Genomic DNA, 25,858 nt, shown 5'->3' with positions numbered 1-25,858 from the left:
CGTCCGTGTGCTAAATGTTAAGTTCGACTAAGCTTTCAATCCAATCGAAACATTGTTCTTTCATCCAAATTATTCGTCGATTGCAGACATCCTGGCGTGCTTCGATAGGGATTAATGGCGGCAGTCATTGTTAATCCATTGTTGATTTTTCCGGCCGTCGATGACATTGAAAAATATGAAGAATTCCGACATTTTTTCGTCAGTGACAGATGCCTCGAATCTGAAACTTTTCAAATCTATTAACCGCGAGCTTTCTCTCTGCGGAATGAATATAAACAAAAAGATTTGGTCGCCACCTCGAGCTCGAAGGGAGGAGCGTGCGCGGGGAATGCTCGTGGTAAAAACTTTCACATCCATTGTCCAAAGTGGCGTCGACACTTTTCCGTCTCGCGATACACGCTTGGCAGATACTGCTTTGCAGCTTTTTCGTACAATATTCTCCCGGGAATGGCGATCCGCATTGTGCGAGGCAACGGAAGATTAAAAAGATGGAAAAACGAGCGGTGCGGCGAAATGAGCGCGAAGACAGAGCGACGAGAAAAAAGCGCGAGGGTGTGTGGCAAAGAAATGGAAAGCCGTGTGTGTGTATACGAGCACAGAACTTGGAAGCATGCTTGCGGAAAGAGTCGCACGGGGCCGCTGTTCTTTGCTGTTGTGACACACAATGCGAGAGTGTCACACTTTTTTCCTCTTTTAGCCGAAGCAGAGAAGATAGGAAAACGAGAGCAGGAGGATCTGCAGCGAAATCGGTGCTTGCTCGTAGGCTCCCTATAACTCGTTACCACTCTTTCTTTCTTTGTTAACGAGAGATTCTCTCCAAGCTTCTCCAGCTGTGTTGAGAGGATAGAAAGAATAGAAGCTTTAAGAAAGGGAATCCGGACCAGCGAGCTTCCGTGGAAACTTTTATCTCTGCAGACCCTAAAAGAGAGAGAGAGAGAGAGAATTCTCGTTTTGCGTCCCTGTCGTTGCTGGGGTGTCAAAAAAAATGCTTGTATCTCAAGCAAAGGGCATTGAATCGAAGTTACGTAAAAGGAAGGTGGGAAAAAAGTCGTCAGGAATCCGAATTTCCGCTCGTTCCTCTCGGGCTTCATCGCTCCGTGCGATTCCTCGCAACGATATTTTCTCCCAAAGTGTTTCTCGGTCCCGCCGAGACAATGACGCAAGAAAATGACAAAAGATACCGAACCCACACACTCAGCCAAGGTTCGAGCTTTTGCCCGAGCTTTCCGCGCCTGCACAATTTAAGCCCTTCGTACGTGCAAGTATGTTTATTGTATAACAGCTGTTACGAGACACTGCTCCGTATATCTATGGCCACAGTCTCCGACTCGATGCAATACAAAGACTCTTGACGGTGGAAAATTAATTTTCCTCCAGCGAATATAGGCTTGCTATGAAATGGCCGAAGAGTGAAACGGAAACAAGCGTCTCTCTCTCTCTTTCTCTGTGTGGATGCTTGCAGCGGAGGTGTACGAGAACATTTAACGGTAAATTCTCCACTTAACCATCACGCCGAACCTGCACTTGACACGTGTGATAGGTGTTCTCTTATGAACCTCAAGCTCGAAAATGCCGGAGCACAAATGTTCATGTATGTACGTGACACGAGCTTTGTCATATTATAAACACGTTTATGTTCTCCGCAGTGGGCACGGTATTGCTGGGAATAAAGTTTAAAATCGTGTTGTTTCGACAACTTTTCCAGGGGCAGATATTCCCGTGCGTTAACCGGGTGCCCGTTGGCCGGATGTTCACTTGTAAACTGCGTGGAATCGCCACGAGGCCCGAGGTGTGTGACCGGGTTCATAAATCCCAGATTTTCGAGCCCGCAAAAGCTTTGTGAAAAAACTGAAAAAAACGTGAACTTTGAAAGCCGAACAAGCGCATCAAAACCTCACCGAATGCAAAGGTCTAACGAAATATACTAATCTGGCGCTTTTAAGTCAATCGTAAAATTGAGCTTTCTCGTGTACAACGCCCAATACAATCGGATTAAAGTGGAAAGGACGACACGCACCGAGACAGGCTGAACGTGACTTCGAGCCTCGAATCGGGTCAACCTAAAAAAGGGGGTTGGAGGATCCATTTTTTGTTATATTCTAACCTGCCTAAGCATGATCCCCGCGATTCGGGGGATTCTGTTTCACGATAATCCGCTTATGAGCTTGACGCCGGAGAGACGCTTCGTAGGACATGCAGAATGTCGAGTTTATAACCAGTGCCATATAACTTTGGGATTTGGATGTAGCCCTGGAGTGTGCGACAGAACGCCCGCAGTGCGTGCTCGGCCTCCCTCTGTACAGAGTATTATTGTGAGTAACGTACCAGAAGGAGATTCAGCGAAATTAACATGATAAAAGGCACGCATGATAAAGAAAATTGAGGAACAGAGAGACGCGCGGTTGGGGGGTGACACACGCGCGCATTCGTCCTAACGTGTATCAGCCACTCGAAATTTATCAGGCCAATAATAAATAGAGCGATATAGAATCATGTGGCACTTGGACATCGGAGTCTCGAGTGGGCTTTTTCTGACGAATGCATCCGACGAACCATCTCGTTGTAACCCTTTTAAAGCACGTGACGACGAGTGCATTCGCTCGTACGAATTTGCCATTTGGCAATACTAGTGTGTATTATAAAACGAAAGAGCCTCGGAGTGGCTCCAGCCTCGAGAGCTCCATCTGCAGTGAAATTTCAATTTTCTTAGTCATCGGACGCCAACCAGTTCGGGGTAAATCGCCATCGAAAGTTCAGCGAACTTTTACTCAGTTATTTTACGATTGTGACGTTCCATGAAGTTATTCATCTAGAAGTGTAATAAATTCTTAAAGAATATTGAAATTTTGGTTATTTTCTTGATTAAGAATTCCAGAAAAACTCCATCAAATTCTTCCCTCCCGGCCCGATTCTAATAAATACGACTCCGCGATATTCCACGAATACGTCGATACCCTCCAGCTCTCAAGGGTTCGAAATCTATGTAGATATTTGTCAAATCCTTATTGAGGGCTCAAATCCCTGAAACACGTGGAGTTTTCTGACATACTTGCGAATCCATTGAAGCAGAGATTGAGCTCTTTAGAATTTATACAGCCATGTGCACAATGGTGAACGCGAAGAGGCAGAAAGAGAAAGAGAGCGAGCGCGCGCGAGAGAGAGAGAGAGAGGCCTCTTTGCATGTAACTCCAACTCGTCCGCGTGTAGAGCCCAGCAGAAGCCAGGATTTCAGAGACCTCTTGGGGTCGTCGGGATGGTGCCCCGGGGCCGTATACGCGGTGGGGTCGTTCGCGAACATTCAACAGTGAAAACTGCACACATAAATAGCACACAGCCGTACGGAGCGAAGGAGGGCGAGAGGGAGGAAAACTATACAGAAACGGAGTCACCAACAGAGCCTCGCGTCTCCAGCTGCCCCGCATTATGCACGCCCTACTGCTCCATTCGATATCCCCGCGGGGTTTCCCTAGCATTATCTCTTTTTCTCTTTCTATATCGACGCAAGTGCTAAACACGAAGTGAGACCGGAGAGCCGATGTTTAAAGCTCGCTTATTAATTCACAGCGTGGCCGGCGTTGACGCCGAGAGCATTATGCGCACGTTCCACATTATTTTTTTCATTACTACACTCCCTCCCCGGATTTATTTCTTCTATTATACAGTCGCAACGGTGGGAGGCATGGCAGAATCACGCTATTCTTCGCTTGTCAAGAGGAAAAGTGCCCAGGCTCGATTCTCCGATGGTCCAATCGCGTTCCAACTCCCCCCAGGAGATGTATGTGTACCGAGGCTATTCTTCGGACATACCTCCACTCGATTATATCCCCGATCGAGGCATTAACGGAAATAAAAAGAGAAAGAGCAACGCAGGATAAAGGAAAAACGAGATCGGGCATTAAGTCTCTCGAGGGGGCATCGAGCCATGAGTGATCCACTTGTAATAAATTTCTGCTCGATTGCACAATAAATTTGAGCTGGACATATAAAAAATAAGTTAAAGGGGGGATTGTGGTGAGGATGAACGTGTGGGTGCATGCTTCGATGTATATTCCAGAGATCAATTCGCTCATTAAGCGCGAGTTGGCTTTTGTGATACCCCAAGACCCATTAATTCCTCTCGTACATATACGTACCCGTGTCTATGCCTTTGGTAAAATGTTGTGTTCTAGATGCCTTTGGCTATCGACGAGAAAACCTCCGGGGGCGAGCCAGCGCAAGACTCGCTGCTACTTCTCGGTCAGCTCATACTTGTATGAGTGTGCTGTTGTGGCCGGCCGCAAGAGGCCGAAGCGTGACTCTTGCTGCTGCCGTTCCTTTCAGCTGGCCGATACATCCAATCGCACGTATACGGACGCTGCCCCCACTCACACTCGTATGATCGAGATGTGAACAGAGAATCTACTGCGTTAAGGCGATACACAAGGGGAGGAGGAGACGCGATTCGTGATCGGCGAATCGCGCGCGCGAGAGGGACCAACGCGATTCCTCAACGATTAGGATCTCTCCTATAAGACTTCTCCCTCTATCTTGCTCTCCGATCCCGAACTTCTTTCCTCCGAGAAGCATTGTGTGCAGGTATATTGCAGGGTCGAGGAGCGCACGGAGGTACAAATCCTCGCGGGGGAGGCCGACGGCACTGCTGGGCTGTGCAGATCGCCACTGCTCGTATCGACCGTTAGGTGCATTTTATTTGTCCACGTCACAATTCCGAGCCCTTCAACACGTTCGATGAGTGTATTACGAGCTGGACATGGAGCAGAGTATCTGGGGCTCCTTTGAGACTCCTCGCGCCAAGGTGAATTGCACTTTCTGTTCGTGCTCTATTGAATGTGAAGAATGAAATGGTGATTCTTGCTCCACTCCAACTACTTAACATCCTCCTTGAGAGGCGCGCGGACTCGAAAGCACTCAGTTCAGAAGATTTTCGGAAATTCTCCGGGGCCTCTCAAAATTTCGACTGCCGCGTCAAGCACTCGTCACTAGGCTCATCACGCGAACCACTGTAGCCAGTGCGTTAAAAATTTGAAGAAAAAACAACGAGCAAGAGCTCGAGCGCTGCTCGGAGCTCTCAATTCTTCAAGCATATCGATTCTGCAGATTTTGCCATCAATCTACGCGCTCCGTAAGTCCACCATTTTTTCTTCTGTCCCCCCGAGGCGCTTCGAAAATCAGGCGAGCTTCGTATAATCGATTTGGATCGTGCGGTGATCGACTGGCATCTGTTCTATGTCGTTTAGAATTTATACGTACGCGCAGAGACCGCCTACCGTAGTAAATGCTTGCAATATACATTGTGCTCCTCGGACGAGTGAAGAACGAGGGAGATGTAATATCGATCTGTAGTGGCTGCGTGGATATTCCTATAGGAGTGCCTGCGTTCGAAATACCTGCGGGTATTCCTATGCCACAGCTGAAACTGCTGCCACGCTTACCTATTAATGAGAAGCGGAGCGAACTATATCCGAGTGTGCGACGCTACGACTGCTATTCCACATTACAGATCCAAATTTATATGTGTGTATAGACCAGTAGTTGTATAGGACGCTCTAGGAAAGCTGATGTTATACGAGTGCAGGAGCGACAGCGTGACGAATGTCGTCGGCTGTTGGCTCCTTTCTTTCCTTTATATTTATTGCCATATACATTCCTGTACGCACGTCCATATGTTTATATCCGTAAACGCCTAATGTACCGGCTATACGGATCGTTCGAAACCCCCACAAAACTTGGATGACAGCTCTTACTCCAGTGTTTGAAATCCAGCGTGAAATAAACCCGGATAATACCCGCTACTTAACCTCTTCGCTCATGCCGGTGGACGATTTAACAAACGTCAACGTCTACTAGAGATTTAGGACGGCTGAGATTCGAGACCTCACACGATTGAGACCTTGTAAACGGGCGGAGTGTGGGCCGGAGGAAAGGAAAAAGTCTATTTTTTCTCGCCCTCTGATCGCCTCCTTTTGCTACTCTTCTCGTACGGAGACAACAAGAAAATAGATTCGGAAGTGGCGCTAATAGAAATCTATTGCGTTATCCTAACTTACATTTTATGCCAAGATTCTGAGAGATCCTTCCTGCTCCACCGTGAAACTGGTTGCAAGTGAGTTTGAAGAGTTGGCAACGCAACGTCATCCGCTGGAAGCTTTCCAATTCCGGTATCGGATGTACTACAAACTCGGGTACAAAGTTGGTGAAAATTTGAAACGCTACTTGCTTTTCGTGAGCAGTGCTCCTTAAAGGTGAGCAATCGACGATTCAACCTACACGAATATTCCATTAAATTGGATCTCTCGTGTCGTCGTCGAAACAGAAACTGTTTGCGATTTGCTGGATTAAAAGACAAACGCTCGCCTGAGCACAGTTGGTAAACAAAATAACGAGGCTTCCAACTGCTCTTTTATCGACCGGGGAAAATCTTACACCGATTACCGCGTACAAGCGAATCAGCTTCTAAGAAAGAAACAACTCGGGACTCGAACGATCGACGAGTCTTCGCGATAGACTAAAAGGAAGCAGGATTGTTCAACGTCAAGAGTCTCGTTATTCACAGCTTGTATTGCTTTTAAACACACAGACAGAGTTCGTGGAATGCAAACTAATCGATACAGTTGCAGTTAACTCTGCACACGATATACCGGAAGTGACACTTGTTGTACTGCTTTCTCTCTTTCGCTATTGAGAATCTCAAAGGAAACGACTGAGACGATTGGTACACGAGAATTTAATGAAGACTGGCTGTTACGTCATGGATTATACGGACGTATGTGAACGTGCTAATGGGGTATTCCATATCAAGCGGACCAGCCCAATTTCATTGAGAGGGGGGACCCTTTTGAGAAAGCTGAAAATTTGAGTAGTTTTTGTTTTTCTTGTCTACAAACCACTAAAAAATTGGCTAAAAAATCAGTATGTACAGACTGTTTTGTGTGTTTTTGAAGAAAAATCTTATGATTTTTGTTTTTTTTAAATCTTGGATTTTATTGGACTTTTCGAAAAAAAAATATGGAAAAATAGATGATGTCTATCTTCTTGACTGTTCTTCAGTGTGCAGCAAAAAACGTCGATCTCGACGGGAGGAACATTTTTAATTTTTTCAAAAAATCCTCTAAGAAATTTTAATCAACTATTTTTAAGACTAGTTTTATCATGGCAAAATTATTCTTCATATTTTTTCGTTTTTATAGACATTTTTTTACATCAAATACTTAATATTTTATGGGGTTGAATGAAAAAAATATTCCCATTCAGTTAGCTTTTTCAGAAACAGTAGAAAAAAATTACAAATCGTCGGGGAACGTTGTTTTGACAATAAAAAAACTGATAAGATCTATACAAAAAAAAAGTGTGTACACACTGATTTGCCATAACGCCAATTTTTGTGTGGTTTCTGGATAGGCAATGCAAAACCCTCTGAAATTTTTAGCTACCTAAAAAGTGTCTCTCTCGATGAAAAGAAATGATGCTTTTTAGTTCTGTCAAAAATTACCCAAAAATGAACGTGGAAATTAACGTTTTATTAGAAAGTACGTGGAAAAACCGAAATTTTATTTCTTTACATTTTTTAAGTGTAATTTTTAGTTTTCAACGCACAGAGAAACGAAGAAAAATGGAAAAACATAAACTGTCGGTAAAATCGAGCAGTAAAAAATTTGAAATTATTTGTGGATGCCTCTGACACTTCAAACGACACAGCAAAAACATACGAAGTCATTTTGACATTGTGAAAAAATGGGCTCGTCCACTCGATATGAAACACCTCAATTAAATGTATGCACGAGTCTAGCTCTCCTAGTTTAATGACTAACGGAACTTGAGTAAATTTTTCCTAGTGTCGTCGTATGTGCCTAATCCTCGATTCTACATATATACATGAGACACGTAAAACTTCCGTTTCGACTGCGACGAGATGGAGAAAATGTATCGCCGTTTTCATTCCCTCTGCGTGACTGCCTGTTACGCAACAAAATGTTCGTAAATCCATATGTTAATTCACTTTAAATGTATTCACACCACCAGCATTTATCCGTGTGCCATTCAAACGGAGGACGAGTATAGTCGCATATATACGATTTCAATTATTAAAGGTTGATAATGGAAAAGCGAAGTAGTATCGTACAAAAGATGAACGATTGTATTACTGATATATATTCATGTGGGTCTGAATTTTTTCGTGGAGAGTGAATCGCTGGACAGGAAAAAAGCTTCCAGTGGCTCTTGGTTATGCAGCAACTTTTTCGAATTTCAATGGAGTCGGGTGTCTCTCCGTATTTTCGAAAATAGAAACAGTATATCCAGAGCTCGCTAGATGGAGTGGTGGAGGAGAAAATTTTTCATTGTAATTCGACGAATGCAAGGCTATAAAAGAATGGAACGTTGATTTGCATAAATATTGACTTTCAAATGAGCGGAAGGTATAAGCCTCTGGACAGAATGAACTCGAGTCTCTCACAGCGTTATTTGTATCACAAAGAAAAAATATATCAGTAAATAATTAAAAATGTAAACGGATAACGAAAACGTTACCAAGGGAATTTTTTTAAAACTCCTTTCGAGCATTGAAAGTAGATTTTTTTTCACTGAGTTTGTTTCAATATTTAGTATCGATGTAATTTCGGCGAGAGTTGGTCACGATGGTGGAAACCCTAGCGTTCGTTGGCCAGGCTCCAACTCAATTTTCGTACTGGTAAACCCTACCGACAGACAACCCTTTGGAGGAGGAAAAAACCAGCAGCAAATGCATTCGATCGAATTTCTAGCATATGCCAATTTGTTTTTTCCGTTCACATTTTGACAGGGGAGATGGAAGGCGGCCAGGAAGATTTATATTCTCGAGGCAACTCTATCGGCAGCGTCCAGTGTTCGAAAAAATAGGCTGCAGGCTGGAGGAGAAAAAATTGGGGCATTCTATCAGCTCTTCATTGTCGATTGGAAGCCACCAAACGGGGAGCTTGTGAGGAGCTCTACCAATAACCGAAAATCAAGGATTCCTGCCGTTCTTCGGCACATCCTAAGCTCGTTTTATGCTCCGCGGGTGCACTTCTCGAGCCATGATAGGCACGAGCATAACACACGTACACACGCACCAGCTGCCCCATTTAATAGAGCAATAAAGACGTGAATGGAGCTCTGATTTATGCGCCTCCTATTATTAACAACCAAGGCTTAGAAAGAGAGAGAGAGAGAGAGGCGGATACGTATGTGCGTAGGTAGAAAGGCCCCTTTGACTCTTCTTCGTAGTATATTACACTTCGTTGGAATTGTAAGTAATAAGTGTTAGTGTGTTTTATTACGATATGGATGACGTTTCGTGCCACTTTCGAACGGTTCAAATTCTTTCTTCGCTCCGTGCGATTGCTGCTGTATATGTGTTAACGAAAAAAAATATTACAGAGCGAGATGTCCGCGGTCCTAGGGAGCTGGGAAACAGCCCTCGAATCACGAATCTCACACTCTTTATACTGTTTTTTTATATCAAATTTGAGATGCTTTACGATTGGAGGAAGGAACGTAACGAATAGAAATGGGAAGCTGAAATCCATTTCGGAGTCGAGTATACGTTAGCTCCTTCTGCTTTCTCCTCTCTCACAATGTACGCGTTTTACAACCTGCCCCCCGGGATCGTATAGGGGGTTGCTCTGCGGAAAGCCGAACGATGCGAATCTCGGGGTTGGTATCGAATAAAATTCGGAATGAGCTTATGAATATAATCTCGTTTTTCTCAATGAGAGTTCTTTGTCGAGTATCTCGATAATAAATAATGATAATAAATGGGAATTAAAAGGGATTACATTTTGTAAGCCCGTTTGAAGGTAGTTCGATGAAACGTGCGTCGAGAGCAACACTCGAACCCTCAGCGCAGACATTTCGGATTATCTTTTTTATCTTCGCATAAGATGTTGTGCGCCCCGAGTAAACGAGCGCGTCAAAAGGCGTTTCCTACAATTGTCCACGGTCCAACGGCTCTTCTTTTCAGTTTGGAGAATCCAAAGGAAATTTATGGTCTCGAATGTGCGAGAAAAACCACGTTCGTTCAGCTCACAGTAATTCATCTTGATTACTTTGAATAATCGCTAATTTATTCCACGCTGAAACTTCACTCGTTCGACGTACAATTACAGGCCGGCTTGCGTCTTAATGATCCACCTGTCTCACGTAATCTTTCCATGTGTCTTTGCTCACTCCGCGATGCGCCATGTCTATACGTTCGCAGATCTATTCTCGTTGGCCGAGTGCCTGTCCCATCTGAGAATAGTTCAAGCGTGGTCACTCCAACACATGTGACTACGGGGAGAATTCTTCTTGCTGCGGTTGGATTTTCGAAGCTGTTGCCTGCCACGAGTCCCCACCGTGCTAGTGCAGACTTTAATGTCGCATGGAGCAATAATCAAATGCGTGGCTTGTCCCGGAGCCTGCTGCCACTCTTTCACGAATAAATACTCCGGGCTTTAGACACAGAACCTTGTCTCAGCTCCAAACCCTGTGGCGCCTCAGTTTTGACAGACGAGAAAGAGCAGCGTACAGTGCGTTTCGGTTGAAATAATTTTGTGGCAACATTGAACATCAAGCTTTGACTCGTCGATTTTTTTATTTCGACATTCGCGAGTGATCGACCATGTCATGGAAGATTAAACTTTATTGGAAAATAGTTTTATTTTGGTTATTGCCAAAATTGAGAGCCTCGATTTAGCTGGGCCATTCGACGTTGAACACCTCTTGTAACATCGCTCTAAATGAAAATGCTGCGTCAAATGGCTCCGAGAGTGAGATATTTCTTCGAGTATTTACCGATGAGTGATCGGTGCTTAAAAACTTGAACTTTATACAGGAAAATAAAGACACGCGCTATTTGGTATGCGTAATGGAGAATCAGACGAGGTAAAGTGGAAGAGAAATGCACTTTCTGGTTTTCACGTTCTCAAACGCTATTTGTGCGTTTCTTTTTGTATCGTCTAGAGGGAAAGTTGCATAAATTTGCTTCCCGGAACGTTTGCGCCCATCATCGCACGTTCAATTTAATTGTCGCCGCAACTGAAAGTCTCGGGCGATTGTAGGTCGAGCGTTAATCAATCCATTTATTACTCCAATCGCCGTGAGAGTATTTCCATAAATTCATTTGCAAATCACAATTTTTTGTGAATTGGATAAAAAATCGTGGGTCCCACGACGATTCTATTTCATGCGAAACCCGACCTTTTTTCTTGTATTCCGTGAGGGGAGTTTTACCCACACATTTATCGTTATGTGCATACCGAATGAGGAAGAAGCATTTACTCTAACACAGACAGTGAAAAATTCAATATACTTTTCGTTGTCCAATTGAATCTTTCGTATTACTTTCGAATATACGACGAATATCAATATTCCAAGCAGTTTCAAAACTGGATAGATTGAATGCCCGGCTTCGCCGCGCCCTCTGTCCTCGGAGACGCTTCGGGAAATGCGGAAACTTCAGGCTGCCAAAGTTCAGAAGGAGATAAGGGTGAACTTAAGAAAGATGCACACACAGATAGAGCGTGCTCCGGAACATCCGTGTATCCGTGCACATGTTATATACGCCGATCGTGGAGACGAAGGGCCAAAGTCTTTCGTGAACGACGGTAACTGATTTGCGATTCAGGACGATAATCCTGGATCAGACTGTTGGTACAAGATCGAGAAACCCAACTAAGAATAATTCGTTCGTCTCTAGACGTCGGATAATTGTATGCCGATAGTACATTCGCATGAATCGCGTTTGTCCATTCGAAAACGCGATATTCCGGATCCTCGAGGCTTCCAAATCCTCCCAGCAGCGTTGAGGGCTCCTCCAATATTTCTACGGCCGTTTATTTCGTCTAGCATGTTTACCTTAATTCGTATTCAAATGCGCATTGTAGACGGTATTCGGATATGAATTTTCTCGGCATTTCGGATAAATGCAAATCCAGGATATTACTCCTCGGGAGCGACGTGAATATAAACCGAAAATCTTGCATAGATCTCTATTGCTACATGTCAAAACATAAATACATTTGTGTGTGTGTGTGTGTGCATGCAGAACGTGGAATCGGGGATGTGCAGGCTAGAGGGAGGGTAGCGAGGAGCGACCTTAATACTTGTTGCGAATCGTATAACTCCGGGATTACGCAAAGCCACGTAAACCGATGAAACGCGTTGAGCACGTTGTGCGCACCACACACGTGCCCTTTTCCTCTATTTCCAGTGATATAAAATCACCTCCTTTTTTCCTTGTGTGTGTGTGTGTGTGTGTGTAAACAATGCTGCGAATAAAGGAAATAAAGTGAAGCTACGACAAGGTTTGCGATGAGACTTCACGAAATATATTCGGCGTTATTCGATTTTATTCGAAATGCTCAAAATTCCTGCCTCGTATATATAAAAGGAGTGAGATTTTCACCCTTTTATGAGCGTTTCTGAATCAATGAATTCGGGGCCATTAACCTGCTTCGGGCTAAGATTTAACGGTTTCGTTTAAAAGTGTGGATAACTTGATGGGAATCTGCGATATCAGAGGACGGAGGGACGGGAAAGTTACGATTTAGGATCTTTTGTCGTATCGAGAGAACAGTAAATTTAATGGCTCTTCGCTCTTGCACTTCTTATTATAACGTCGCGAAACGAGAACGGACTCAATCGTACGCTCGTTGACTTCGTACTCTTTTATGCACAGACTCAATTATGAGAGCGAAGCGGGAACGAGATCGAATATTACGTCGATGAAGGCTTGGAACGAGAATTATGTTTATTTCGATTCTTACATGCACGTGAATGGATTCGTTTCGACAGATTGGGAGACTCTCGTTTTCAATCTTATTAAGGGGGTCTAGTCTAATAAGAATTTTCAAAAAAAAAAAAAAGAATTTTTCTATTTCATTTTTCGAAAGTATACATATTTAAAAGTAGCATACTAAAATTTTATAAAGACCTGAGCAGTGTACTTTTGAGCGACGTTTACTCGGCTGTCTGAGCACGCTAATACGCAACGCCCAGCGCGGTACTGCTTACCTGTCTTTGTTTAAACGCGTTTTTCTCAAAATTACGTTTTTAGACGCGGCTCGTTGACGAAATCTCCGAAACTATTCAACGATCCTTACCAAAATTTTACCACGTGTTCTTTATGACTATGGCTATAGAGGATGTCATACGAATTTTGAAATTTTGAGTGGAACTATTTTTTTTCTTGCAAAAAACGATAAAAAAGAAAGCACTTTTTCGTAGGTTTTGGAAAAATGGCCGCGATTTTATCATTTTTGAAAAAATTGAAAATCCTATGAAATGTGCTATAGCCATTTATACCTATTGAATCTAAAACCGTTTTTATTTTTCCTCCGATCATTCTAGAGATGTTACCAACAGTGCACACGCATTTTTTTGGACCTGTCTTCTCCCCCATTTTTCTGTACGAAAACACTGAGTAAAATAAATATAATACATTTTTTTCGTGTATTTTAAGAGTGTATATTTTAAGCCTAACACTTTTTATATCCACATTTATAATTTATACTGGTCAAAAAAAAACGTGAATCTAGTTTTTTGCCCGTCTAGTTAGGGAAGACATCGAAAGCTTTGCAAGCCAGTTTGCATATGAGCTCGAATAATGAAAATCGTGAATCTCGACGGATGAAGGGAGGGAGAAAGATTGAAAAAACTTATGAATGGAGAAATGATCCAGAATCCCTCGCACAGCTCAGCCAACACGGTCATTACCTGCCTCTTGAATTTCCAATGGTCCATTTCATAGGTGAAGATTCGTTTGCTCAGCTGGCGTTCGATTTGCCGGATGAAACATTCTCTATAAATATCTCAATGGAAACTCACGTTCCTTTTTAAGAACGCAAAGGTTGGTGCATTCAATAGCTTTTCGATAAAATTAGTCTCTGTGTATGAGTTACGAAGAAAAAGAAGGCAAAGGCGAACAAGCGAAACAGCCGCGTATTTACACACCAGTTCGGATAGTCTGAGAGGGCGAGATCGTGGGATTCGCTCATCTCGTTTCACCTCGATGTACCACATCGCGGAGGACACGAAACCATCGAGAAGCTATATCGATAAAGTTGAGCAGTCCTACTCCACGAAAATCTCATAATTCCCAAACTCTTAATAATCATTTCTGCGACAAATATTAAGGTAGGCGAATCGGGTCTGTTTACATTTTAGGTTGTTCAGCATTTGAATTAAAGTTCAAATCTACCAATGTTTACTCACGTTTCTAAGTGCATCCACCAAAAAAGTAGCGAAAGCAATTTCGAATCGGGTTTTTCAATATTTTATAGCTCAATGACGATTGTTTGTAGCTCAATGCAAAATACGAAAACTTTAAGCATCCAATTTTGGTACGTTTCAGCATAAAATCTCCTGCGCACACGTGAAAGGTGTTCCACGTATCAGGATCCTTCACGATTTTAAAGTCACTCAGCCTCATCAATCTGTGAGGGTCGAGGCTGGAGCATTAAAATGCATTAGGCTTGGAAACTATCGAAGCATGTATGTGTTTATACGGATAGGACGGTTGTGAAGTTCGTGCTACCGCGAGATCGATCAACGGGGTTGAGGGGGGCGAGAGGGAGGCAAATAGTGTCTGGTCTAGCGTTATATCCCTCTCACTATCTGTCCGTGGTCTGGATATACGCTTCGTTTTGTTAGCCACGAAAGAAAGCCCGCGAGAGAGAGAGAGAGAGAGAGAGAGAGCGAGTGGTTTTGTAAAATCGTTTCAAGAGTCGTCCCTTTTGTTTGCGCTCGTATTAGGCGGAAGAAAGAAATAAAGGGAATAAAAAGCATGAAAGAAGATCCCCCGAAAGAGACCTCGAGATATGATGAAAAGTTTTTGAGCAAAGGGTATAAATGTTAACAAAAGATCCCATGACTAAATAAACTCACTCGACTCTCGCATGCATTGTACACACGCACGGAGCTCTGAAGAGAGCTTGAGGAAATAAGTAAACAACGTTTGGGAAAAAGTTCACAGTTTTTTTTGTATTTTTTTCTTTTTCAAACATTTCTTAGTGAGTGCACTAAGGGAAAACGGGGCATTAAACGAAGCAGAGATTCGGAGAAAAGAGTCTGAGAACGAGAGAGCAATAACTGCGCTTCGTTACGATCATAAATCGACTGAGATCCATGAGCGAAAATTGTAAAAGCAAATTATTCGACTCGTGTAATGAATTTCATTGTAAAATGGCACTCGCCTGTCGTACTAATGATCCCCGAAATCGATGTCAAGGCGGAAATAAAAATTGTGGAGTCAGACAATGTCGAAATTAGGAAGTTCTTGAGGTGAATATAAAATGAATAATTTAATATCGAAAACATATCTTACTTTGACCCACCCACGAGAGTGCATTACGAATGTACATGGCGCTCGTGACTTTTTCGGTTTCTTCTTTCATCGCCGTCCCCGAGTAACGCCGAAATAAGTGAGTTGAAGCCAAAAAAAGTTGCGGGTGGTTTTACGAAGTAAGAAGAAGAAAAAATGAAGTTTTCGTATATAGGATTGAGTGCGTCGCCGCGTGAGGACGGTTAAGGCATTCGAATCACGTAGGAGACACGCTTCCTGGACGACGAGAGAGGAGGGAGGCGAGTGGGAAGAAAAATTCACCACAGCACGAGCTATAGAACAGCATCAAACACAAACTCTTCGCTATCTTTATATATTCACTTTGAGTATATATAAGCAAATGTATATACGAAGCAAGACAAGCTCCAAAGTGGCAACGCATGCTGCTGAGCTTTTTCTATGAGCGAACGACAGTGAAAGATGAAAAGAATTGACTGACGTGCGTGTTACTGACGAAACCCTCGCTCCCAGGACCGTCACGAAAATTCGCTCCAAAGAGGCTCGTGAAAAAGAGGATGAAACACGTGCCCACCGTTATGACTTTCTCAGGGAATAACTTTCATTTGCAGCCACTCGTTTCAACGCCAAATTCTGCATTTTTCGTCCTTTTTCACATTCTTTTTTTTCATGCCCTCCCCATCTCCATGTGCTTCTATAAATATTCACAAAAAATTTCACGAATTTTTCAGTAGCACAAATAATGTCTTTTGAAAAATCCATTTGGCATTATGTGGCACTCAAGATTTAACAACTTTTCATTGCAACGATTGCCATAAACCAGAACCGTTGAAAAGAGCCGAAGCTACCAGAAAGATCATCCCTTGCTAGCAGGCGTGTGCAAACAACAGACTTTACGAGTTTCCGTGCTACACATTGTTCGCGGACTCTGTAGCTGTACAAGCAAATATCATGGGTGTGTATGCCGTGCTAAAGCCTGCTGGGAAAAGTAGATTGTTCGAAACGTACGTAGAAGCAATTACGAGAGAAGTCTGGGCTAACACACAGCAGAGGATTGGGTTAGATGGCACAAACGTCTTTGGGGGCTGCGCGGTGTGCATGAGTGAGGTATACCGATGTGCCGAGGGCTCAGGAGCAGAGGGGCGTCAACGGAATTATTTTGGCTTCTGCGACGCCCGAATTGTGGCTTTTTGCTTATCGGGGCTGCCGAACGTATAGATATATGGCTTCGAAGCCAATTTACGGCCTGTCGGACACGACGTCGCCGAGCCGAGCTCGTTCTCGGCTCGTTCAACCCCCGAACGCGTTCCAGGTCCCTGAAAACCCCTAGAGCGACAAAAACGTCGTCGACTCTGCGACCTTCCTGAGTTTGTAATATCGACGAAGAGCTGGAGAAGGCAAAGTTAAAGAGACAGAATATAAGAAGCATGGCGGATGGGAGAAAGAGAGAGCGAGAAGGGCAGCGAGGGAGAAATATGTATGAAGACCTGTTTCGACTAAGCATCGCTGCGCTTTCGCAGCCTTTTCCGGTTCCCCGTTCGCGCTCAACGTTTCGACTCCCTGTTACAATTTACGTTCGCTTTTCCGTGGTGTTTAACCCGTAGACACTGGTGCCGAATTTGCATCCACGAAGATTTCAAGTTTCTAGAACTTTGAAATTCCTTTCATCAATTTGGCCATTTTTCTATAATGAAATTGTATTTTTCCATTTTTTTAATCATTGTAATCGATCACTGAGAAATTTTCCCCCCTAAAAAGTCTCGTTGTAAGATTCACCCTACAGATTCATGGATGAAATAAAAAGTTCTGAAAGGTCCAAGTGCAAATTTGCACGAGTGTGGTGAGTGTGTGACCTCGAAGGGAGTGCGGTGTCTACGGGTTAAATGTGAGCGAGGCCTCGAGAGAGGTGGAATTTTTCGATCGCAGATTCCGACTACACCCGAGTGTTGGACTTCGATTCGTAGATATTTGAAATAATTGTTCAAATATATGCGACGATTTATTCGATGATCAAGATCGACCGAACTACGTTTTCATTCGATCGCTTGATTTAGCTGAATCCATTGTCGCTTCAACTGCTTTTTTTCATTCGATTGCTTTACTAAAGTCCAGCAAAAAAGTTCTAATTGCGGACGAAAAATTAATCAGCCTCGCAGGTACGTAGCAATGAAAAAACTCGGCGCAACCAAGTTTTTCACTTTTATTTGAAATATCGGAGCGCATTCTTTTCCAAGACAGAAGTTCCGAAGTATACCGATAATTTCTCTCGCAGGTAGTAGATATATACAAGATCTGTAACAGGAACTGGCCGTTTCATCACTCCTCTCCCTCCCTACAAATTTCACATTGCCGACTGCACTTTGTTTCGTGCACTCTGTTGCAAAAGATATATCCAGCATTGCCCCGTTATACATTACGAGAGAGGTCTAATCGCGAGCCAATCGGTGAACCATGAGTTCGACCTTTTCTACTGTATTGCTCAGCAGCAGACACGAAGTTTCGATTATCGATAATCACAAGAGAGAAAGAGAAGAATAAGAAAAAAGAAAAAAAGGAGGATGAAAAAGATAGAAACGAGAGGCATGTAGCAAGGGTTGGACTCAACAGAAAGAGGAAAAAAAGAAAAGAAAAGTGGAAAAAATGTGGTTGACGACCCTCTGGCCGGAGCGGAAAAGTTGAACGAGAAATGGGGAAAAAGCGAGGGGTCCGTAACGTGCCAACAAACTTTATAGTTTGTTGAATTCTTCGGATTCCACAATATTGCCAGGTAAACCGGCAAAACTCTGTGTGGCCCGAGCACATACGTGTGTGGAGCGAATAGCGGGAGGAGGAAGAGTGAGATTCGACGCTATTTATTGTCTCCTTTTTTATTTCAGCTACAAATTTTATTTTATTTTGTGCAAATAATAATATTAATGAAAAGAGATTGGATCGGGTAACGTGCGCGGTGGGAGCGGGAGTTTCCAACGCTCGGATGGGCTACGAGTGCATTTCTCGAATTCCAAAAGCGTTTCGCTGATATCTCGCTGAACGAGAGTGTGCTCTGCAACAGCATCGAATACCAATTGGGACAAAAACGTCGCGATACTTGGCGTGCTCGTACGATACATGCGCTCGGGGACGTATAAAAACGAATGAAAAAGAGTCGCTGTAGTACACGCAGGACTCGCTCGAATATGAAAGTCTCGTTTTCGACGATCATGTCGACATTCGTCATTCGCCAAACGACACAGATTTATATCTATTTCCGGCAGAGCAAATTTGCGTTTACTATTCGATTAGTCTGCTCCCACCGATTTTCCATTCGTTTCTATTCGGCGTTCATAACCGGAATTGATATCGTGAAGATAGAAACCGGAAGAGGCTTATGATCAGTCGAGAATTTTATTTCTCCTCGTACTTTGCTCGGTTGTTTTTAAAAAATGGTGTCTTTACGTCACATCCCGTCGAAGCTCGTTCATGGGCAACTCGGCGTCCTTCATGCTCGAGCGAAAAAGTAGCCTCGGCATTATGCAAACCCTCATCATCCTATATATGTAGGGACAAAAGAAACACCCCCAAGCCTGTAATCACAATTAAAAGAATTCTTATCGTAGAAGGTACTGCTAAGAATAATCACGTGCGAGATTGCATCGCGTTAATTTTCCAACGGATTCTTTGGAGTAGGAAATAATATGCACATGCACAATTGGCACATCAATTAAGTTGTACGGTGCCGGGACAACCGTTTCATTAGAGTCGGCATTTTGAATTGCATGAGCTCGGAGTTATGTATACATATCTACGTATAAATGAATGTGGACAAGCTTTGAGTGGCCTCAGCGCCGTTATTACGTACGAGTGTCTTCTCCGCGCTAGAGACTAATTGTCAAAGTGTGCTCACATAACCACGTGCTCGTCGATTATACACTGCACTTCAAAAGTATTTGCTCACTCAGCTTATTGACATCAAAATGATTTGGCAAATACAGGATTCTTGAGCCTCGGTCTCGGGGTCCGACGTCCCAAGAAACAGCATCAATGAAAGTAGAAAAACTGCGATATTTGTTCGGCAAAGTGTATGCTCGAAAAGATTTTTGTAACGAAACTTGGCGTGTCGCGTCAATATAACATAACGTCAAAATAACATACAATAATAACACACAATACAAATAACGTAGAACAAAAATAACATGAAAAAAAATATAACAACGAGCAATAACAATACTAAAATTTGATAAAATTAATGTTATTTTGACATCGTGGCATTTTTAACATGTGTTATGTTGGTACGGTGTTATTTTTCCTTGTGTTGACTTGACTCGTGTTATTCTGACATCATGTTATTTTTCACATATGTTATTTTGGTGCTGCGTGTTACTTCTATCGACACTGTGTTATTGTTACCAATGTTATTTAGACCTGTTATATTGACGTTATGTTACATTGACATGGTACCCGAAACTTTGACATATCATTGCGTGGGAAATATTGTTGGAAAACTGCTTTATTTATTGTTGAAATTTGCTCGATCAATAACGTGCAGTGAACTTGGATCTCAATCCAAGCGAATCAAGCGTTCGGATCCGCGAATCTCTGTACTTGTTTTTTTGCGAAGTTTCGTCGCGTAGAAAAATAAGTATTGTCGTCTGATCATAAAGCACTGTAAGGTTATACTCCAAAGTGTATATCTGTGTAACGCTGATAGGCGAGGAATCATGTCCTCCGGTTATTAGCCCCGTCGCTTCTATGATTAATGCTTCGTTTGAGCTCTGTAAATTGGCCTTCGTTCCTGGGCCTCTATGCGAGTGCATATACACACATTTACGAAGCCATTTATGATGTGTGAGTGTACTTTTTCCCGGGTGTGCGTGAGAGCACGACAAATGTAAGTTGCCATGTGTCCCTGTGCTCATAGAGCACGGAAGAAGCGCCGGATAAATGCTCGTCACGTGCCTCTTCAGCCCTCTTTTTCTCTCCTCCTCTCTCGCAGGCGTGTGCAGTGTTCGCGAGTAATGTGAAAGGGACATGGCGCTCGCGCTGCCGGGTGTTGATGAAACTATCCTTCGTAGGTAAGAAACGATGTGGAAACTGGAAAACTCGAAGAACATATCGTATGAGGAGAAGCGAAGACGACGCGTTTCGTGACTGCTCCCTCCGCATTTTCGTCGCCTCCTTTCTTCTCGCACTTTTGCCACACGCTTCTCCAAACTCGCGTGGAAAGTCACCGTAACAGAAGACAGAAGACGTATATAGTGCAGGCCGAAAAATAGATTGCGACTTTGCGCGCGGGCAAATTATCACCCGGAATAAGAAACGAAAAGTTGAAATGAACGAGGAAAAGAACGAAAAGAGTGCGATTAACGAACGGCGATCACGTATGTGACAGGAAGAGTTCGCTCGTCTCGTAAAAGCTGTACGACGTCCCAGTGGACATCCGGTCTCCGGAGAGTCACCATGATGAAAATCGCCAAGACCCACCGAGCCGTAGACCAACCGTACGTGCCTCACGATAGCGAAACTTTGAACGACTGTCATTCCTGATGTCAAACTTCCCCTTCATTTGGCATCATTGTTAATGAACCTACCGTTTTTAGTGGAAAGGCACGCACTCGCAATGCTTTTACCCCGATGAGCCTTGCCTGAATGATAATTAATCTCGTATTCGAAAACATCGAATTCATTATCGAAATGATTGTTTTGTTTTGAAACGAGCCAATTAAACGAAACAAAGTTTCACAAACAAAACTACTGATTTCCCCTCAGAATAATATTTTATAATTTGGAACCATGCCATATTCCAACATCCATCATTCGATATCGAAATGGATTCAATTAATTTCATTGCTTTTATCGCATCGCGTTGAAAATCGCGAATGAAATTCATAAATGCAACTGGAAATGCTCGATCGCGAGATGCGCTTCCTTAATTCGGTCTCTTCTCCCCTTTCGTGGAAAAGCTTCATAAATTTGATGTAGTTTACTCTCCTCCCATGGGAATTGATCCATACGCTCTTATTGGCCGAGACGTCTGTCTAGACTGGCAGAGTACTTTAACAGCGTGTACGCAGCACTGCCCCTATACATATAAGTATTTCCCTGAGAAAATAGATATATGTGTCGACATATAGCAATAACTGCGAGGGGCAGACGAATTTATTTGAGGCGAAAAGCTACCAGGAATAGGTTGTCCGAAAGATAGGGTTTTCCTCCTTTTTTCAAGATTGCTTCCTAACGGGATTGCTTCCGAAGTCATTTAGCGCAACGAACTGGAGCCTGGACGAGATATTTTCCCGATTATTTTAATACGAGCTTTGGAAACATTTATGGACTGCACCTATCGCCACAGAGGCCCCAAAAAACACTTTTTTTCGATATTGAACAAAGTTGTTTCAAGCAGTTTAACTTTGCAGCTTCCCCATCGGTTGAATTGAATTTATGGATCATCAGCAAGAATTCCATTAACTCATTGTCGACGGAAAAAGCTTTGTCTCCAACAAATTGGCCTCTACGTGTAATCTACGTATTTGCTCAAAGAGCAAATAACTTGCAGATAAAGTTATCTGGTAAAATAGCGTGGAGCTGGAAGCGACGTTCTGTACAGTTGAAATTTTTCGTTTTTCGACCAGTCGAGCGCTCTTGTTAATGGGATCGGTGCACAGGTGGAAGTCGCATACCTGGCGGGGGGCAATTTCATTCAGCGATACTTCATGGTCGGAAACGCGGATGCTCGCGGAGGGTGGGACGAGGAAAAATATTCAAAAGTATCCGCGCGACATCGATAGTATTCGTTGACACAAGATTTAATAACCGTTTTTTTTTATGTCGATAGTCAAACGAGCGGTATAGAATGTCACAGGAAAAAAAGCTGCTAAACCGGATGTCGATAGCGACGGAAGGAAATTCGTGATAAAAACTGTACTCTTGACAAACAGAAAATATGCAGGCTCCGTATTTATATCGAGTCAGCGATAACGCGATAACGGATATATCCGATTATTCGTCCACGACAATAAAAGGGACTGCGAGGAGCCTTTGCCTTACTTTCGTCGAGAGAATAACATCGGCGGGAAATTGCCTACGTCATACACTGCCAAATTCGATTTTTCTTCTATATTCACCCGCACATGTATACGCACTTTTCCCCCGAGAATTCGAGCGCGGAGATAGAACCTCGCTAGGAAATTCACCCTAACCCCCAGGACATGGAAAAACAAGGCCTAATTCGCTAAATAGAAATGTCCTACTTCTTGTTTCTCGTCAACTTTAGCCGAGCAGGAACCCACCCTGGAAAAATAGATCGGATAATGCAAAACCTATTGACACTGGCTAAATTCAATTTAGGTCGTTATACGTGCCTCGCTATTGCTTTCTTTTCGTTTCACTGACGAATTCAATTGGTCCAACGTTCCCCATTCTTCTTGCTGACAACGATGTGTGAGCGACGATGACGATTTTTATCCAAGTTTTTTGCACTTCGGGCAACTTCCTCGTTCGAGGAACTTGACTTTGTCTGGGAGCAACCATTATTTTGTTTAAGTTGTTAAATCTTCAGCGTGCTGAGTCTTCGTTTACATGTTTATTTCGCTCCATCTCGTACTACAAGTTTGCACAAATTTTAAGATACACAAGACTTTGAAACATGCAAACATCAACGTCAGACACAACCTGCGTAACTTTCGTGCTTTTTATCCACCGTTTTCGCGGTGTTTAGTGCTGACTCGAGATCGCGATCAGCATCAGCCTTTTCCCGCACTTGAATTTAGCGGAGTGCGAACATTTTGAAACACTGCAAAGCAGCAGATAAATTGAGTCGGAAAACTTGACATTTTTTCTCCACAAAATATGACGAATATCGTTCAACCCCAGGCTGACTTTCAACTCAATTATCACGACAGGCAAATACTGCAAAAAACCTCAGAAAATTCATCAATAATCTCACTTGCATCGAGCATTGAAAATTCATTCCCGAAGCTCTCCGCGTTCGCGTATAACCGAACGAAATAAGTAATTGAAACGTTGAAAAACAGCATCGAAACATCTGTTTGAAAAAGATTTAATAATACAAAAAAAAAAAAGGAATAAACAAACTGCTGAGGTGAAACGTATCTCGAGGTGGAAATGTTTCGCAGCGTATCATCAACGCGCACGTATTCTCATACGCAGCATGAAAAAACGGCGATACGTAGAGCGTTATTGCCAAGTTTTCTCTTCGTTCCTCTCTCGCGCCGTTCCACGGTAATTATCGGGTGGAGCTGGCATCTATCTCTGGCCAGGAAAAGAGCCACAGGCCAGTTTTCGAACGAAGGGAGACAAAAGCAGAGGGAAAACATTGGAGCGAGACACGCGACGTCTCTTGGGTTAGAGATCTCCGAGTGAATGTTATGTCGAGAAAATGTAGTGGGTGGAGTGAGCGAGGGACGGATAGAGAGGGAGAGATAGGCGCGCATCGCACAGAGAGCGACCCCTGCAGTCGCACGCAGATACTCTTTTCATATATAAATATATTTGTTTAGCGCAACGTGGATATATATTTTCATGAAACTGATGGTTTAATCTTCCCTCAACGTCTCATTTTCTCTCTTTCCTTCTCTCCGTTCATACGCGTATTAGCTAAATTCATTTCATCTCGTTCCGCTCTCAAGGCACGATATAATTGTGGATTTTGGTTGTCTCGAAAACGTCTTTATGCTTCGACACAAAACAAGGCTGCTTTTCAGAGCTTTGCTATAGAAAAAAGCATTTCCAATCGGAGCTCTGCTACGAGAATATTCAGCATGTTAACCCTGCATTTTTTGCTCGTTTTTTCTCACTTATATTGTTTCAAGGGTTTATTTATTCTGTGTTTCAGATAATACATACGCGAGGAGTTGAAAGGAAGTGGGATGCAAGTGTGAAAAGGGGAAGGACGAGAAATAGGTGAGCTTGTTTTTTGTGCTCGAATGAGCCTACAAATTAGCTGAAAATTTTCGTCCATCGAAGGGATCTCGATCTCGGTGAATAAATTATCGGCGTTTTTCAAAGCTCGAACGTATTTTGACTCGAATCGAAATTCAACTGATAACAACACCTGCCAGCTTTTTCAATTTCGATGCGGCGTTAAGGGGGGGTCTCCAGTCATATTTTATTCGGTGGATCTGAAAAATACTGTATTTCTTCCGTCATTCTGATACGTTTTTGTCGGCCCGTAGCTCCCTCGCGTTCCTGAACATTGTGCCGAAGTTGAACACCGAAGGAGACACTTTTCTTCACGGTACTCGCGGCTCTCGCGTTATCTCGATCGTTAGGCCGTCCATGTAGACATGAAAGACGGCCTTTTCTTGGTGCTCGGGAGGAGCATACTCGATTTTCTCGGTTCACACATGCACGGTAGGCGAGAAAGAGGCAACAATCGTATGCATTTATGGTGTCTCATTTTTTCCTTTCATTTCCTTTTTTCCTCTCTCTCTCTCTCGCTCTCGGTCGCTGGTTTCACTGACTCGTGTGTAGGCCGCGACGTGCGCAATAAAGACTCGATCTGCTTCGTGAAAGTTGAATATTTAAGGGGCGTGAAGGAGGCGAAGTAAGACGAGAGGCCGAGAAGAAGCTAATGGTTAAGGGGAGTAGCAAAAAGCCACCTTTTGCCGGAGTGAATATTATGCTCTCCGGTTAAAACGTAGGAGATAACGCGTATCGTGATCGAGTCGACGAGCATGTTTATTTTTTACTTTCCACCTCCTGCCGCGTACAAACCTCCGCTCTCTTCCTGCACGATTCCAGTCGTCAAAATGTATTTCGTTTCTTTTCGATCGTAACGTTGTTTTCCTTTCGTAACAAAACTCATATAAATGATAGCGACTTGAGGGACGATCGTGGAGGATTTTGAATAGCCGAAAAGTAAAACGAAACTCGTGTGTTATTTGTATTTTAGAATCCCCGATGACAAAATTTTGAATTCGAGCTCGAACAAACTTTTTTCATGACTTCATTTCCTCGCGTTTATTTCTACCGCTCAATCGTTACTTCGTGCCCCCTACAAAAGGAAGCCGCCGCATTTTTATTCGCTTTTTTGAGGCAGTTTTGGCACCGCGGCAAATTTCGACACTGGATAGCCGAGAAAACCTCGATCTTTTTGCATGCGCGTTTCAATGGTGGCTCAAAAAAGCAAACACAAAAGAGAAAAATCCGCAACTGTACACTAGCCGCACACCGGATCTACTGTGTCGCTGCACACCTGACCCCGGCATACGTCCAAAGAGAAAAATGTACTGCGAGCGAGGGCGGGGGAGAGAAACGGGCGGGAAAAAAGTGCATTGCCTTTCGCGCGACAAAGCGGATTTTATCGCATCCTTTATCGAATGGCGTTGACGATTCTCTCTCCCGCCCGCGTTCCGTTCTCGTTCGACGACCCTTCCTCCCGTGCGGCGCTCTTCCTCCTCGCTGCCTTTGCATCGTGCACCGCGCCTACCGTACGAATGCATTCGTACTTGTGTATATAAAAATATAAGAGCAGCATCGTGTGCAGTAGACAGCCAGGGAAAAAGCCAGGTGGTGTCGAGTCGCAAACGACTCGATTACGGTGCGATTTCGGGCCGATATACATAC

At 43.4% G+C, this 25,858-nt stretch overlaps 1 protein-coding gene across 1 annotated transcript in view; it reads left to right on the top strand.

The window, feature by feature from the left end:
- Positions 1-25,858, top strand: part of LOC122417132 (discoidin domain-containing receptor 2-like) — a 143,216-nt gene that overhangs the window by 21,433 nt on the left and 95,925 nt on the right. Inside the window, exon 2 of the mRNA XM_043430406.1 lies at positions 24,126-24,193. The gene's annotated coding sequence lies outside the window, so the exon portion shown is untranslated. The remainder of the gene's footprint in view (positions 1-24,125; positions 24,194-25,858) is intronic.

The sequence above is a fragment of the Venturia canescens genome, chromosome 10 (assembly GCF_019457755.1).
Source record: "Venturia canescens isolate UGA chromosome 10, ASM1945775v1, whole genome shotgun sequence".
NCBI classification, from domain to species: domain Eukaryota; kingdom Metazoa; phylum Arthropoda; class Insecta; order Hymenoptera; family Ichneumonidae; genus Venturia; species Venturia canescens.
This window is presented reverse-complemented; position numbering and strand designations above follow the sequence as displayed.